This window comes from Strigops habroptila, chromosome 2, assembly GCF_004027225.2.
Source record: "Strigops habroptila isolate Jane chromosome 2, bStrHab1.2.pri, whole genome shotgun sequence".
Lineage (NCBI taxonomy): Eukaryota > Metazoa > Chordata > Aves > Psittaciformes > Psittacidae > Strigops > Strigops habroptila.
Genome location: NC_044278.2, coordinates 109260863 through 109277538, shown reverse-complemented (window position 1 = coordinate 109277538; position 16676 = coordinate 109260863). Strand labels below are relative to the sequence as shown.

At 37.5% G+C, this 16676-nt stretch overlaps 1 protein-coding gene across 1 annotated transcript in view; it reads left to right on the top strand.

Annotated features, from left to right (window-relative positions):
- Positions 1 to 16676, top strand: part of YAP1 (Yes1 associated transcriptional regulator) — a 91466-nt gene that overhangs the window by 32125 nt on the left and 42665 nt on the right.

Sequence of the window (16676 nt, the reverse complement as noted above, 5' to 3'; positions counted from 1 at the left end):
GTGTCATCATTAAAGAATTACAGCAATCTGAACCTTTAACATAAAAACTTACAAAACCATAGTCCTAAACTTTAGCCTTCTCCCGTGTTACAGGTTTGGGTGGGAGCTTGGTCTTGCTGTTATGGAGGGTTTTTTGTTTCATTTATTGGTGTCATCTGTTGGTTTTGATAGTCTTGGATTTTTAAGTATTTTTTGTTTTGTTTTGTTTTTTCCTTCCTCTTAGCCATGGTGTCTGTAAGGATACAGGAGCTGCAGGAACGTGACGTTGCTCTACCTTTTCCAGTAACTGAATTTAATTCCTTAGGTAGGAGTGGGTTAATGTAGTCATGAAGTCAGTACCTCTCAGAAAATGTTGTTACATCACCAGAGCCCCCTGGATTCAGTGGGTGATGGCAAAAGGAAGATTTTGCCTTGTAACAAAGCCACGGTAAGGAAATGTGCATTTATCTTGGCACAGGATATAACAAGGGAGATGTTTTCCCTGCATGGCAGCATCAGCCAAGAGGGATAAGATTTTTTGTCTCATACTGAGGTGGGCAAAGATGTGCCTGCTAGCAAAATAACATGTTACTGACTCTTGGCTCAATTCTTTCTCCTCTTGGGTTTTATTGTCCTGGTAGTTTTGAAAGATACATCGTCTGTTGGCATTTTAAATGTTTCAGGTAACGTGGTGAACCGTGTCTTCTGCTGGCCAGTGCTTGTGCACCTGGCATTTGTATGGGAGCTGAGGAGGGCATGGGTTTGGTAGATGTTAGGTATGCTGGTCTTTGAAGCCACCCCAAAAGAGGCTTGAGAAGTTTGGTACAGTTTTCAGGCAGAAGTGCTCTCTCTTACTACACCAGCTAAAAAGAAGGCAAGAAAGCTGTCTCGGAGAACAGGAATGTGGTATGGCGTTTTTGTGCTTTTTTAGAAGTTTCTCCAATAAATAATAATAATGATGATCAGGTGCAGCTCTTTCCTATAGATACCTTTTGCTTTCTGTTACAGTTTGGCTATTGTGCTGATTTTGCCTTGCTCTCCTAATGCTTCTGCGTTTGAATTTGGACTTGGAGGTAAAAGCAGTTCTGGAGACTCTTCAAAGTCTCTGTACTTCTTGTTACATATTTCTATAGGTGAATAGATCACAGTAACAGGGTCAAAATCCCACTTGCGCTTCTATCTTTTATAAGAAGTATGATATTCCTTCTTTAATGATGTATCTTATTGTTGTCAGTTATTTAGTGCTGTCTTCCAGTACAGAGGATTTGTTTTCCTAGATGTTTTGTGAACAGAGGTGCCTGGGTAGGAAGAGGATGCCTGTTGATTCTTCCTCAGAAGAAAAAGCTGTACTGTGAACCTCTCTGTTACTGGATACTGTTAAATCTCGAGAGTACTTAAACAGATTGAATACCTGGTTAGTGGGGCTGTACAACTTGACTACTTCTGGAAGTACTTTTGGCTCCTGGTAACATAATGAACACAAAACAGCTGCAGAGGTAGGTTCAGCATCAAACGCACTGATGGCTGAGTTTTAATTCACTTCGCCTGTCCAAACATATGGGTGATGGCACTGGAGGTGGAACTTGACACCTATGCTTTCATAGAGAGGAAGGAGCCTGGCTTGGCTTTCAGGGTGGTAAGAAAGCTTTTTGAGCAGTGCTGAGAATCAGGATTTTATTTGTAAAGTGATATGAAATTGTGCCCCCAAAATATGAAGCCTCAAAAAGCTCTTTCTTCGATATGCAAAATTTATGCTACTTTCCCCTACTTAGATCAGCATTGAATCTGCTTCCTAGGAGTAGATAACTTCGAAGCAGCAAGAGCTTTCAGTGTAGACACTAGAGGTTAAATTTGTTATGTTTAAGAAAAACCTAAATAGTTGTGGCTGGCTGTGGTAGGTTTGAAGTTATGGAAAATGGAGAGTGTTACTTAGTTAACCATCTGAAACATAATGATTGCTTTGCTGGGTATTCCAAATTATCTTCGTTACTTAACTTTAGGACCTAAAAGTAATTGGAGTCTGATGCCTATAAATAAGCTTTCATATATTCTGTAAGATTTTAAAAATGGCTCTGGTGTGATACTGCTCAGGAGCTGGAAGGTGCTATAAATCCGAATCCTGATTAGTTGGCTTCATTTCAGTCTTCGTTAAGAGGGTGTGACCTGTGGGTTCCAGTTGATTAAGTCCAGGGATGGGGCAAGTAAACATCTTCAATAACTTTTTCCAGACCAGTATACCTTCGTGCTATAAGAAAAAGCAAACTTTTTCTTTCCTTTAATTTTTTTTTTTTTTTTGGGGGGGGGGGGGTATGCTGAAATTCTTACTTTGAGTTTTCCAGAAATGTTTTAAAGTGCTAGATTTTCAGGCTGCTCAAACAAGTAGAACTTCTGAGTGTTTTTGACTGTGTCTCCATAGAAATTCTTTCCTCCCCCATCACGTTCTTTCATATTTAGTTTCCATAACCAGTGCGCTATTGTGAAGGAGGGGAAATGCAGGGTAACTGCAGGGAAGCCAGCCAATCACTCCAGCATCAGAGCAGACTCCAGGGCTTGTGGAGCTAACCTCTGTGACCTTCACAAGGGGCCTCTCCGAGGAGAGCCATTTTTCCTGCCTTGTAATGGTAAAGAAAAAAACTTGGCAACTCCTTTGATCAGCAGAGCAAAACCAAGGAGAGCAAGGAGCAAATGGGCAGCTTTGTGCACAAAACTGCTAAGTCAGTGCTGGCTTTCTCTGTGCTGAGAACAGTGTTACCACCTTACACAGAATACATGTACATTTCTGGGGATATTTGTTGCATAGTTTTAGAAAATTCTTCTGTTCAAAACTAAGGGAAAAAGTCCTGGTTGTTACCAGCTATGGTGATGTGAAAGTGTTTCATCTAATAATTTGCGATCTGAGAGACATGGAACTTTTCCTTTCTTTTTTGGGGGGTGGAAAAGATTTTCAAAATACAAGAAGGAATTGCACAACACTTTTAAAAATAATTCTAGCATTGGGAAGAGGACATTTCTTGTATGCAGCTGGCATATATTTTTCACTGTAAAACTTACCACTTTGCAGCTTTTGGTGATGTTTTTCTGTTTCTCAAGTGATGCCTACAATGCATTTTAGATGCTTTACGCTTTGCTTTGCAAGTATGTAACGTTTTATTTTGACTTGTACAGATTTAAAACCAAAATATGTTCTTACAATGAAAAACCTTTATACCATCTTTTAACTTCTCCTTCATTATGTTCTTTTTACTCCTCTTCAGTTGCTAAAATTAAACACATCTGTATCCTTCTGTTACGGTTGCTGGTCTCTGTTACAGCTCCTTGTCTCTCTGATAACTTGTGTTCTTCCTCTGTGATAGTTTTCTGCTCACAAATTGAGTTACTTCTTCCACCTGAGCTGAAGTTTCAAAAGCTGAAGAGGAATTCTTCCTCTGCCTGAGGGTAGAAGAGGATTCATTATGTTTTCATGTAGTACTTCCTTCCATTCCAGTGAGAGTCTGCCTCCCAGTTTAATCTCCTAGACCAATATATTTCTGTGCAGTGAACTCAACAGTTTGTTCATTCTCAGCAAGAATTCCTCCTGTGGTTTGTAAACTTGCAGGTTTCAACCTCCTTCCTTGGCTGCTTCAGCTTCTCTTCATGAAGCTTGGCTCCTTAGGAGATGTTGATATTACCGGATTGCCAGATTCCTCTGCAAGTCATGTTTCTTCTTTTAGACTTCCACTGTTCACTTTCTTTTGATGTTTCATCTTTTCCTCTGCCACTCCCCAATTAATCATCACTAGTACTGTGCTGAAGTGGTTCACAGCAATTTTCTTCTCTCTTACATGACTGAAAACACATAATCAGCTCCACATTCAGGGAGCCAGGTAAACCATGTTTTCAGATCTGCATTATTTTGGAATGTGATGCCCTTCAATTTTATGAAAGTGCAGAAATTTAAATTAGTTTCATTGTCTCACAAAATAGCTACAGGTTTTCAGTAATTAAACAGTTTATTAGATCCTTGCACAGTTCTGGATAGGATGCAAATTCATTTTCAATGGACATGATTTATTTTTGTGCAAACTGTTCATCAGCAGCTTTCACCTGCAGGACATCTGTTAATCCAGCATAGTCAGTGATTTTCAGATAAGATACTTAGTATCTGATGAAGATACCCAGGAAGTCGATTTGCTTGAAGTCCCTCATCGCTGATGAATGTCTTAAGTAAATTGTAGCAGAGTGACTTGGATTTGTTTGTCTTGTGTTTACTGGTAGTGTGGTATGGTCTCACTGCAGTTACTATGTTTAAGGGACAAATCCAGCATCTGCCTACTACCATCCCTTTGGCTGCACTGACAATCAACGAAGAGCAGTTCCTGGCCTGCTCTGTGAACAGGAGGAGTGTGCCTCCAGGCCCTCCTCCTCCTCTCTCATGTGGAAGCAGTGTTGTCAGCAGCAGCTTCCAGCCAGCTCTCTGCATGCTCCAGCACAGAAGGTGGTATTTGGCTGCTTAGATGATGCTTGCCGTCCAAGCAGCTGTTCCCTGTAGTAGAGTAGGTGAGTTACCAGATAGGATGCTAGATTACAGGGCTACTGCAATCAAGGTCCATTTAGTCAAGTACAGTTGTAATCCTGAAGACCTCAGAATATAAGTAGTCAGGTCAGAGATGAGGAGGAACAGAGCACAAAGAAATGGAGCTGCTCAGCTCCAGGGCCTTGTCTGCTTTCTCAGTTTCATGCTGAATATTTTGTCTGTCTTCTACAGTGTAATCTTTGCCCTTTTTATGCTGTTGCATTTTGTTCTTTTTGATGTACTTGAAAATGCAAGAACATGATACTGTCCAATCTGTAATGGTCCTTTTCAGTTCTCATTTGAACGGAAATATTTTGTAACAATTTTCTGAAAAAACAGATTTCTGAAAATTTATTTAAAGGATACCAAGATATCAGAGAAGAGTGACTAGAAGGTGTAATGTATCAATTTATAGAACTAGAGTTATGGTATCTAGAAATAGATTTATTTCTTTTCAATGTAGAGTTTACTTTTAAAAGGTTTTGAGATAAGGTTTAAAATTATGACCTGTGTAGTGATATAAAGTAATTGCAGAACAAATTCTAAAGATAACACTAAACAGTGCATGTTTGCTACTGAACTTTGAGTGATAAATTCTGGAAGGAAGTTGCTGGGTAAGTACCTGGAACTATAAAGTGTTAAACCACAGCTCAGAAAGCATTAGCCAAGTGAATATTTACTTTGTCGGTTTATTCAAGCCTCTTAGTTCAAAACAAAGAAACTGGGAGATGAAGAACAAAGTGGTTTGTTTTCTTCTTCCATATTTCTGGATACAAAATGGATGTGAAAAAATGACATCTGTTTTAAAAAGGCTTTAGTATGTGGTGACTAGAAGCAATTGATTCAGATCACTAAATACAGATTGGACATTTTATGAGAATGTTGAAAATTACTAGAGCAGAGCAGACCAAAAGGATTACAAAAGCATTAGGTTTTCGCAGGCTAATTGTGGATGACATGAAGGAATATTAATTTAAAAAGATACTGGGTGTTTCGTTCACCTCCAGATATACATATCCTTTTTTTGCCTGCAGGTACTGGTTTTTATCTTCTGATTTGAAGATTACAATCTAGATTACTTAGTTTAAAGGGCAAGGTGGATATTCTGAAGCTTACAGTAACAGTGAGCCATGTTGTAACTGTGTGTTCATTTCAGTTCATGCAGCTTGGCCCAGCAGGTTTATATCAGGTAGCCTATAAAAAGGCTTGTTTTGTGAGAAGTAGGCACAATTGAGATGAATAGTGTTCCTTTAACTGTGTTCTCTAATATACTTCTTAAAATTCAGAAAAGTTGTGTCTTAATTATTCAGCTGGTAAAATTACAGATATGTGATAGTACATACTGGCATGTCTGAGATCAGTAGCAGTGTATCTTCCAAACACTGGTTATGAAACAAATACGTTTTATCTCCAGAATTTTATGTGCAAGCTATTGAATGAGCCAAACCTAAGCAAATAGACAAAACCTAAACAACCTTCAGAGCTTGCACTTACAATTTTGTTTGAATTGAAGGGTTTAAAACAATTTGGGCTACCTGGTTGGTAGGCAAATGTAGCCCTGTAGAAAGGTGATAAGAAGACTTTTGACCATAGAAGGCCTACAGAAAGAAGAGATTAAAAGAACTCAGTTTGTCCAGGAGTTCAAACTGAGTTAATACTGATTATAAAAAAAGCTTCTTCACCATGAAAGGAATTTCTAAAACAGTTTGAGTTTTGCAGGCAAAAAAGGAAAAGCTGGAAGTTGATAATGGCAGCATTTGGAACTGAAAGGGAGTGGAGGAAAGGGATAGGTCATAGGGAAGTGCTGACTAATGGTCAGCAAACACTATAAGGGAGTTCTTGTATTAAGAGCTGGCCTCACGAGCTGGCCTCACTTCCTAAAAGGGAAATAAACCCTGTACTATTCAAGCATAAAGTTTGGGTTGGGGAAGTCTCTAAACTGGACTGTAAGGAAGTAGGGAGGGACTATGCTGCAAGGAGAGCTTGATTATAATGATGCTCATAGCCATTAAGAAAGACACACAACTAACTTCTGGTGTGACCTTTTTACTGATCTTTTATGTGGGTAGGATGTATGCGTACCTTTATTGTATTACAGAGACCTTTTACTAGTAAGCTTGATTTGAAATGCTAGAGATAAATTTTATGAGTATGATTTTTAAAAATGTGTGCAAATAGGTAAATAAGTTCCTCCCCCTTCTCCCACTCAGCAGCACATCCTCCCTCAAAGCCCCAGTGGTTGAATGCCAGAGACTCTAAATTTGTAATAAGCTTATACTAAGTTAAAGTGTTAATTTTAAGTTATTTAGGAATTATTGGGAACTTCAACTCTTACAAATCTCCTGCTGAAATTTAGTGAAAGTTGGGAGATCTGTGATTTTTGTTTTGTGATCTATTTTGCATCTAAGGGGGGGGGGTTGGGTTGAACAGTTCTAAGTAGGTTCTTCAGTGTTTATTAACAAAACATAACAGTTGCTAACTTAGGCAAAACCTAAGCTGTTACGTATCTCTAAATGACATCTGTACTTTAAGTACTGTTAGTAATTTAAATTAGTAATTTTAAATAAAGTCCCTTGCTTAATACTTTTTATGATCACTATTTGTAATTACCTCTCTACCAAAAGAAGCAGAATCAGAAAGCAAACCAAATGACTGCACATCAAATACATAAAAGCCGAGGTATTGGTATTTATTATGTTGATTTAATGGAATAAATTAAAATGTAAGACCTCTTTTAAAGAATATATGGGTCTTTGTTTTTAGAAAAAAAGTAGTTTGTTTTGCTGGTGATTATTTCACTGTCAAACTTTTTCTGTTATTTCCCCAAATACTTAATAATAAAACAAAATAGAAATGAAAATTCACATTTGATAACTTTAGAAACAATGCAATGAAATTTGAGTTAAAATTAGTTTTACTTTGCATTATTTATTTAAGAATGGACTTCAGAAATACTTTTTGAACTGATGCTCTTTAAACTCTTCATGTCTGGTGAAGGAAAATGTAGAACCTGGAACTGAAAATCCTCAGGTTGAAAAGATTTTTAGGTCACTTTTAAAAATAAATAGAGTGGCTATTATATTTGACTATAGTATACATATAATTACTACAGCTATCATTTTAAATAATACAATGTAAATAGCTTAATTTCTTCTCATGCTTTTGCTCTGTATTGTCTTTGCCACTGTAGGTTAAACGGGTAAATAAAAACAACTTTGCAAAGCCTTTAGACAGTGTGTGGTATCTGGGTGCCGAGAAATCTGTTGCTTCTGGTGCATTGCAGCTTGGGAAATCTGTCTCCAGGGGTTGAAGCCTGGGGGATGAAAAACAATAGTCTGCTGGCGAAAAATAGAGTATGTAAGATTGCCTTGCTGAGCAGGTACCTCACTAGTCATGACTCAGGCAGCAACTTGCTGTTGGAAGATTTTCTTCTTGTTTTACATGGCAATCCACAAAGGCTTCAGTGGCAAGAATTATTGCCCCCAGCCTCCGCAGCAGATAGTGTTTGAACTGGAAAAGTGAAAAGCTCTCCCTAAGACATGAAATAAACCCCCAGAAACACAGGAAGTGGAAATGAAAAAGAAAGAAAGAAAGAAAAAAAACGCAACAAACTAAAAACACGTAAGTGTAGAGAAAGGAAATAGGGGAGTTTTGTTTTTTTTTGCTAAACTGCAGTCTCAAATGAAGGGAAAAATAGTCCAGGAAACTATTTGTATGACTGAAACTGAGAAAATCTGAAAGGCTGATCAATTTAAGGTGTGAAGTGTCAGTTCTGAAGCATACATTAAAAATAGTTGTCAATATTAATGATTTTAATGGCAAGAAAACCAGATTCACTTATTCATTGTAGCAGAATGCTATGCATTCATTTCCAGTAGGTCCAACCTAATGATTTCTTAGAGTCAGCTCATCCTGTCAAGGCCATCTGGGAGTGATCATTATCTGAACACTCAAGGAACCGGTTTGAACTGCCCTTTGAGACTTCCTACTTAGAGCAATAAGGAAACAACCTAAAGAATCTTTTTATCTTCATATTTTGTTTTCCTTGGTGGTGGTTAGCCTCAGGGTTATTCAACAGGATTGCTAGGAACCCCCTTTAGATACTAAGGCAGCTGGCTATAGCAGCTTTTATTGCAGCACGCTTAGGCAAGCCTCTCTGACTTGAAAACCTTCAGGCAACAGAAATAGGGTATATAGAAAGGGGTGTAAAATTGCCTGGCTCCTGTTCATTCAAAGAGGCATTTGATTTCCCTCTTGCTTGCTTTGTCTCCTTTTAAGAGCTAACTAGGGAGAGAGACATGAGCTAGAATCTTGGAGATAAAAGGACAAGAAAGTGGTAAAGGATTCTTTGGCCCATCACTACTGAAAATCATCTGCCCTTCCCTTAATAATGTGAAAGTTAGTGTTTGTTTAATCTTGTCTTAGTGTAAGAGAAGACAAAATTGTTGAGAAGGTCTCTGTGCTTGCTAAGCAGGGCATAGGAGGATATCTATGAAGTTAAACAAATCCAGTCATTTCACCTGAAATTGCAGCAGAGACAGTTCTTCCTTTAGATTTGCCCTCCTTGGTGATATGTCTTTATCTCTTTTGTTTAAAATTAAGGAGAGAGAGATGAATTCTGAGTATGCCGAGTGACTTGGCCACAGGAAGCAAACTTCTTAGCTTTGTGGCAGGATGAAGAGAAGGGGAGGTTTTCTTTAAATGTAGCCTCTTTTTGTGCTGTGGAAATGAGACTGCAACTTTAAAATTAAATAAATCTGGTGATGCAGAATTTGATCACAGCATTTAATCCCTTACAGAGTTTGGGAAAGGATTGAACTGGTAAAAGGACTGTAAGAGTGAGGACTTTTCTTCTAAGCCTCTCTAATACTGCTGTTTCTTATAGTTTTCGAAGTATGGATAAAGCCCTGCAAATAAACATGCCCTGACACACAGGAGAAAAGGAATAATAAATGCAAAAATAAATGTGTTATAGTTTCCATTTTCTCTCTGACAAATGGCAATTGTTTCAAGAGTACATTGTAATAAAAGTGGACCTATTTGGTAAACCTTTGAACATCATATCATGCCTTCATCTCTTCTATTAGTCATACATGGATGGTTAGCCTTCCTGCTGCCCAGCATCCATTTTAGCATTATACACATATACATATATACACACACATATATACACATACGTACACATATGTACACATGTACATATAAATATATACATATGTATATACACATATACATATATATAGTAAGGACATTTCTGTGAGTGCTTTCCTAAGAAGGGCAATGCTGTTCTGCAACTTCAGAACAGCAAGATGTTTATAACCAGATCAATAAGCTTAGTATTAAATAGTTAGTGTGTGTATTGTGTACTAATGAAGGCTGCATTTGAATACCTTGATGTTAACTACTGTGTTTTGTGTATCTCTAAAAACTCTCTATTTCGTGTATCAGTATCCATAACTTTATGGGCCATGCTTTCAGGAATTTCTGGTACTTTTTAGCATCTTGCAAGCTGCAACCGCTTTAGGAATAAATTCCAGAGGGATTTTTAGAAAAACTTGTGTAACTCTTAGTGACTGCATGCAAAATCTGTTTCTGTACCAATTAGACTTTGTTGGAGACTTTTAAGGCATTTCAGTTCCCCTTAACTGCTTTGTTTTAGTTCAGATTCAAACCATTAATTTGCTGAATGAATTTCTGCTGCCTAAGACTGCAGTTATGTATGGTAGTATATATGGTTCTGTTTCAAACTTTGATTAAGGGGCTGGAGTTCTGACAGGCTCTCTTCCCACCTGGTCAACCGGATGTTCGTGCATTTTGGTTCTCAAAGTTAATGGAATCACAGTTATGGCACAACACGCGTTTGCATAATGAACAATTGCATATTGATTTTAAGGTATGCTTTTGCAAGCTGAAAGTAGGATAGAGCTGTCTATCGTCCTATCACCGGTATGCTCTCTGTCATGATAAGCCTGTTGGTATGGTTTGGTGAGGACATAATCAGTAGCATAGATGGAGTAGTCCAACACCAGCTTTGTTTAGTTAACACATAAAAACCTGTGAAGCAGAAGAAAGACAGGAATATGGATATGGAAAATTCAAAAATACAGCCATATTACGTGTTGCAGGAATATTCAGAAGCTTTTATCTGTGTTGCTTTCTTCGAGGCAATTAGGCCATGCCTGGAGACATTCTTGTCCTTAAGAGACAATCTGTGTTGCAAACTTTAGGGTTTGTTTGGGCAACAGTTTAAGAAATTATGAATTTTATTGCTGTGTGCTTTTGTGTATATCTTAGGCAGTAATAATCCTGAAACCTAAGGAAATACTGCAAGTTAATATGGAGAGGACAAGTGGAAACACAGTGCTTTCCCAAGCAATGGGTGGAGTATCATCTCTTTGCACCTGAGATTTTCATTGCTGTGTGACCAATAGCTTTTGCGTTTGTTGGATTTGTTATTTACGAAGACAGCTGGAAAGTCCTTAAAGGCTCTTTAGCCACTTTAAGAGTGTGTCCTTGTCTAGTAGTGGTGCAAATTTAGGGGAGTGTTTATGGAGGACTGAATTGGGGTAGAGATAATTGCCAACAGAGTTGTCTCATTTCCCCTTCAGGATGTTCTCTTTACTGTTGCTGCTTGGAATTGAGATTTGTGTCATCTCAAGCAGTGCATTAATGCTACTAAATTTGTTACACCATTTGCAAAGAAATGTGCTTCACTTTTAAGTTAGCAATGCCTAATAAAAATGGTTCATATAGCTGAAGACTTAGTTTCATGTTTTAATCTTTCCCCATTCTTGAAATTTCCTAAATAGAGTAGAAAAAGGGGTGCACAAAGAATGTCACATCTTTGACCCTTAGGCAAAGCTGAATCCATGCCATTGTGTGTAACATCCTAAGAGTATCATTGGCCATAACCCCGTAATCTCTGCATGCTACACTCCAGTTTTTGAGAGTGATAATCAGAGCAGTTCATGCCAAGGCCTCTGCAGAAGTAGATATTCTGTTTTTTTTTCTCTGCCTGCTATAGTAGATATCTTGCAAATAGCCTACACTGCCTATGCACAGGACAAGTTTGTATAGGATTTGGCAAAGGGATTAGAAGTAAGTTTCTTCTATACATCAAATCCTAATGTACTAAAATGTACTGGTGGTAGCTTTAAAATAATTCCTTAATGGCATTTATGAGGAGAAACTTACTCCAGTCATGATTCATCTAATTTTTAAAGTTCTTAGATGAAAAGAAATATAAAGGGAGAACCTTTCAGAAAGTCATGCATTATGTGGATTGAGGAAACCAGCTGGTTAGGAATACAGAGGAAAAAATATGATAAAATAGGATCTTTAGCTGGGTCATTTAAGGTAAAACAGAATCATAGGTGACATGCTTGTCAATGGAGCAGTTCATGTTTGGGATATAATGAAAAGTTGAAATTTCACACTAAGTTTAGAAAGTAATTAGGTTTAGCTTCATTTGTGCACTTGCTTGTGTTACACACAGGCTTTTCTGTCCATTCCCAACACAAGAAGTACACAATGCCAAGTCAACAGTTTTGGTAGGTCTGTCATGATGCGGTCAGTGGTGTGTGTTTGTGTTTTAATAAAACAGGATTTTCCAGTGAATTCCTAAACCAGTCCCAAAAATCTGAAAACCAAAATCCAAGTTACTCATCTCGGATTCACTAGAGACTGGAAATCATTTTCTCACAAGCGTAAAATAAGTCTTGTCTATGTTATAAAACACAAGGATTACTTTACTGAGAGTTGCTTTTTTATGGTGATGCTTTTATACTGAAGAACAGCTTGTCTTTCTGAATGTTTGTGGCTATTTTTTTGGAATGTCCTTTTATGAAGAATCATGTACTAATGCAAAAAGAAGCAATGGATGATTTATTCTGCCTTTTTTCTGTTCTTTTATCTGTTTTTGTTGCTGTTGAAGAAATTTCATCTAGGATGTTAATTTGGTACCTAAAATTAAAATACCTGTTGACTATATTTTGCTTTTCTTCCTAATGGCACATTTCAGTGAAATAATCCAGCAATTTCTGACCAGCTTATGTTAATAATATCTTTTCTGAGAAGATCCTAAGTTCTCGCTAAAAATAACATAGCAGACGTGCACCATATAGAAGGTGACTTTATGCTAATAAATGGAAAAAAGGGGGGGAAGGGGGAGGAAAGCTTTTGTGATGACTGAGAATTCTGTTATGAATTAAATCCTCAACATACCTTGGAAAGTGTACCTGTCTGATTTAACAAGGATTTGCTTCACCTAGACATAAATGAGCAACAATATAGTGTCAGATGTTGGATTTGTGCATTTGTTTTATGAAGTAACATGTCTTGCATTCCTTGATTGTCCTAGAAATGTTGATTTTAATTCCAAGAATATTTACTCATTCTGTTCTGTGCACACAATACAGAGCTGTGACTCTAGTTCATGAGTAGGTAAAATTTAAGTTTAATTTGATGGTACTGTATGAAGTGTAATGGCTGATTTATAGGTTTCATTGATTTGATATAATTTGCTAATACTTCCTAAAAATTTTGAGGTTGGTAGTAGCACTTCATCAAGATACGGCTCAGGTCGTGTAAAATAGAAGGTACTGAATGTAAGAGCTGGGGCAGTTGTCACGTTACACAGCTACTGGGGGAGGCGATGAAGAGGGGGATCTGTTTAGATGTTGTAGTTTAAACCCAGCCGGCAACTAAGCACCAGGCAGCCGCTTGCTCACCTTCCTCACTGGGATGGGGAGGAGAATTAGAAAAAGGTAAAAGCCATGGGTTGAGATAAGAACAGTTTAATAATTGAAATAAAGTAAAATATAGTAACAAAAATGGGAAATAGAGAGGGAGGAAGAAAATCCAATAAACACAAGCGATGCACAATACAATTGCTCACCACCCACTGATCGATAACCCAGCCTGGCCCGAGCAGCAATCACTCCCTTCTGGGTAACTCTCCCCAGTTTATATACTGGGCATGATGTGTTGTAATATGGAGTACCCTTTTGGCTAGTTTGAGGCAGGTGTCTTGATTCTGCTCCCTCCCGGCTTTTTATGCCCCTTCTCACTGGCAGAGCATGGGAAATTGGAAAGTCCTTGATCAGGGTAAGTGCTACTTAGCAACAACTAAAACGTGAGTGTGTTATCAGCATTGTTCTCAGACTAAATCCAAAAATACAGCACTGTTCCAGCTACTAGGAAGAAAATTAACTCTATCCCAGCTGAAACAGGATGTTAATGCAGGGAAAGAAACATTTGTGTCAGTGTTCTTGTTACGTCCGTTTAGACTTTTTCTGCACTGCTGTTCAAAACAGAGGTAAAGGTCTTTACCTGTGGAGAAAGTTCTGTTTCCATACTTAACATGACAATGAGAAATACACAGTGCTTATAGTAACTTACCATGCTGCACATGCTGCGGATGTGAACAAAATGAAGACCTGTATTCCTTCCCGTAGTACTAGGATTTATTTGAACATTTCATCCATGAAAGTGGAGGTTTGCCTGCTTTGTATCCCATAATTTGATGAGCATGACTTGGAAGTTGTGGAAAAGGACTGATCTTTTGCAATGTATTTTATGTGGTTTCTTAGTATATAGCATTAAAAACTCAGGATATGGAGATAAGATATGTTGTAAGGACTGTGGTTTGATGGAGGTTGAAGAGAAAGGTTTTGAGGGAAGGTGTGGGGGAAATGGATGTGTAGTCAGGGAGCACAGAGCTGAATGGGAGAGAACAAAGAGTTTGCCTTATTGAACAATCATTAGCATGATTTTAATGTAATCAGTTTGCTTACTTTGAGACTTTTCATCTGTGTCTCTTTGCTCTAAGACTACTGATTGGAGTTCAGTTGGTCAAGTAAGGACTTGCTCACTTTTTGCAAGAGATACTCAGCTAGGGAAAAGTTGGAAGGTGCTGCTGCCTGAAATCGCTATCCACGTTAATAGCTCCATAGGAACATTAACTGTACTTCGTGTGATATGCTTAAGCAGTCTTGAGAAGTCAATAATGCTGTCCTTGCTCTCAAAATTGCTTCTTCCACAGTCCATATCAAGCTATCCCATATCAAGCTACATTTGGAAAAACTGGTGAATGTTGTTTCACCGTGTTCCTACACTTAACTGCAAAAATCGTTCTGTAATGCAGTGAGACAACTTTTTCCTTCTGTTTTTTACTCTACGCTCAAGCAGCATATGAAAACAAAGGCTATAAAATATGCACCTTAGACGTTTCATAAGTTCATAGCATTACATGGATTTTTGTTGGATTTAAATGGAAATAAATGAATGTGTTATCATGGGTGCAGTGGTGTTTTCCCAGTTTCCACTGTTCCCAGAAGTGAGTTGCGCAAATGTAACATAAATAGAGGCGAGGAGTAGCACATGCTGGTACTGTAATTTAAACACACAGTCTGTGAAGCATTACTGTGCAGTGTTTTTACATCTGTATTATCTTTACCAGCTTTGTAAAATAGACCTGCAGAAAAGTGAAAAAATATTCTCTAGTATGAAGGTTTATGTATAGTCCAGTCCAGTATAAATACAAACTTATAAATAAATAGGTTTTTTTATAAATATAATAGGCTAAAAAGGAAATAATTGTTGCATGTGGCATGTTTCTTAGTGAATATCAGAAAACATATTCAACCAAAGATGCAGTGTGTTTAATAGAACCTGTAGTAAATGAGCTGTTTTGTGGAAACCAGCATGGCAGTGACACCATTTTAATTAATGCTGTAGTAATGGGGGGTTTTCAGTACACAAGGGAAAACTGTCAGTAGTTGCCACATGCAGACAAATTAGAGCGTTGTTTGCTATTATATTTTTGTACAAGTATCATTCCTGCCTGTTTTGTGACCCTGCCTACAATGTGTCTGTAACATTTTGACCTGGAGTTGTTTGTGTGCATGTTTAGGGAGGGTGAAATATGCATATCTTTAAAACTTTTTTGAAAGCCATTTTGTGATGCCTTCTACCTTACAACAAAAAGTCCCTTCAATAATTAGAATGTGATAAATAATTCTACGTAAGTAATTATTTTGGTGACAACTGCTCCATTTTATTATCTTCTGAACTTGTTGTGTCTATTGATTTTCACTTGTTTGAAATGATAAATTAGTTGCAAAATTTACTATTTTGAGAGAAAACACTAACTTCTAGAATATCAAAGATAGTGTTAAAAACATTTAATAATTCAGTGGAGCATTTTTATTAATTGGAGTCAAGGTTTTTGTTAGCAAGTTTCTAGGCATAGCAATTAGTTGCTTAGGGCAGGAAGAAAATAATACTCTGTTTTGTTCACCCAGACATGATAAGGTCTTAATTTATGACCACAGCTTTTGGATATTGTGGTCATGCAAATACTTAAATGAAGTTTGAGATTCATCTCTTCTAATGTCACTGAATTTGACCTAGTTAACGTAGGTTCTCTTCTTGAAGGAGATAACAGGCCTGATTCACCTTCAGTATGTTCACCTTATGTAGGTTCCTTTCTCTTAGCTGGAGAGCAAGGTGACAAGGTAAGATGTCCATGTCCACAAAAATGCTAGTGTTGAGGTGACAAATCTGAATTATTTATCTCCCTAGGATGTCTAAAATAATAGAGTTTCAGCTCTTTAACTTGAATATGCTTTAAAATAAGAGAAACTGTGAATCGGGAACAGTTGCTGCACAAGTATTGTTTAATCCAAACAAAAAAATGGAAAATTTACAGCCTGATTGATAGTCCAGTACAAACACACGTTGATCCACCAAGATACATACAAAGCACAACGCAAGACATGGGTACAAAGCAGAGATATGAGTTGGAGTACCTAGTTTTAAACTCAGATCACCAGTCGATTTATTTCACATGTTGAGTTTTTGCTGAAGTAAATGAAAATGGGCATTCCATGTAATCCAGAAAAAAAGAAGTAACTGTAAGGATTATTAATATGAAGAAAGAATGGTAACCAAGTTAATGATGTGTTGGATTCCAATTGATAACAGTACTATTTGAATAGAGTTTTAATTGAGACCAGTTCTAAATGAATCAATAACAAACTTTTTTGTCAGTGCTCAGTGTATATTAATAGTTTTAATTTTTGTTCCAGTATTCTTCTGGGAGCAGTGTTGCTTAATGGCATCAACATAATGTTGATGCTTGTTA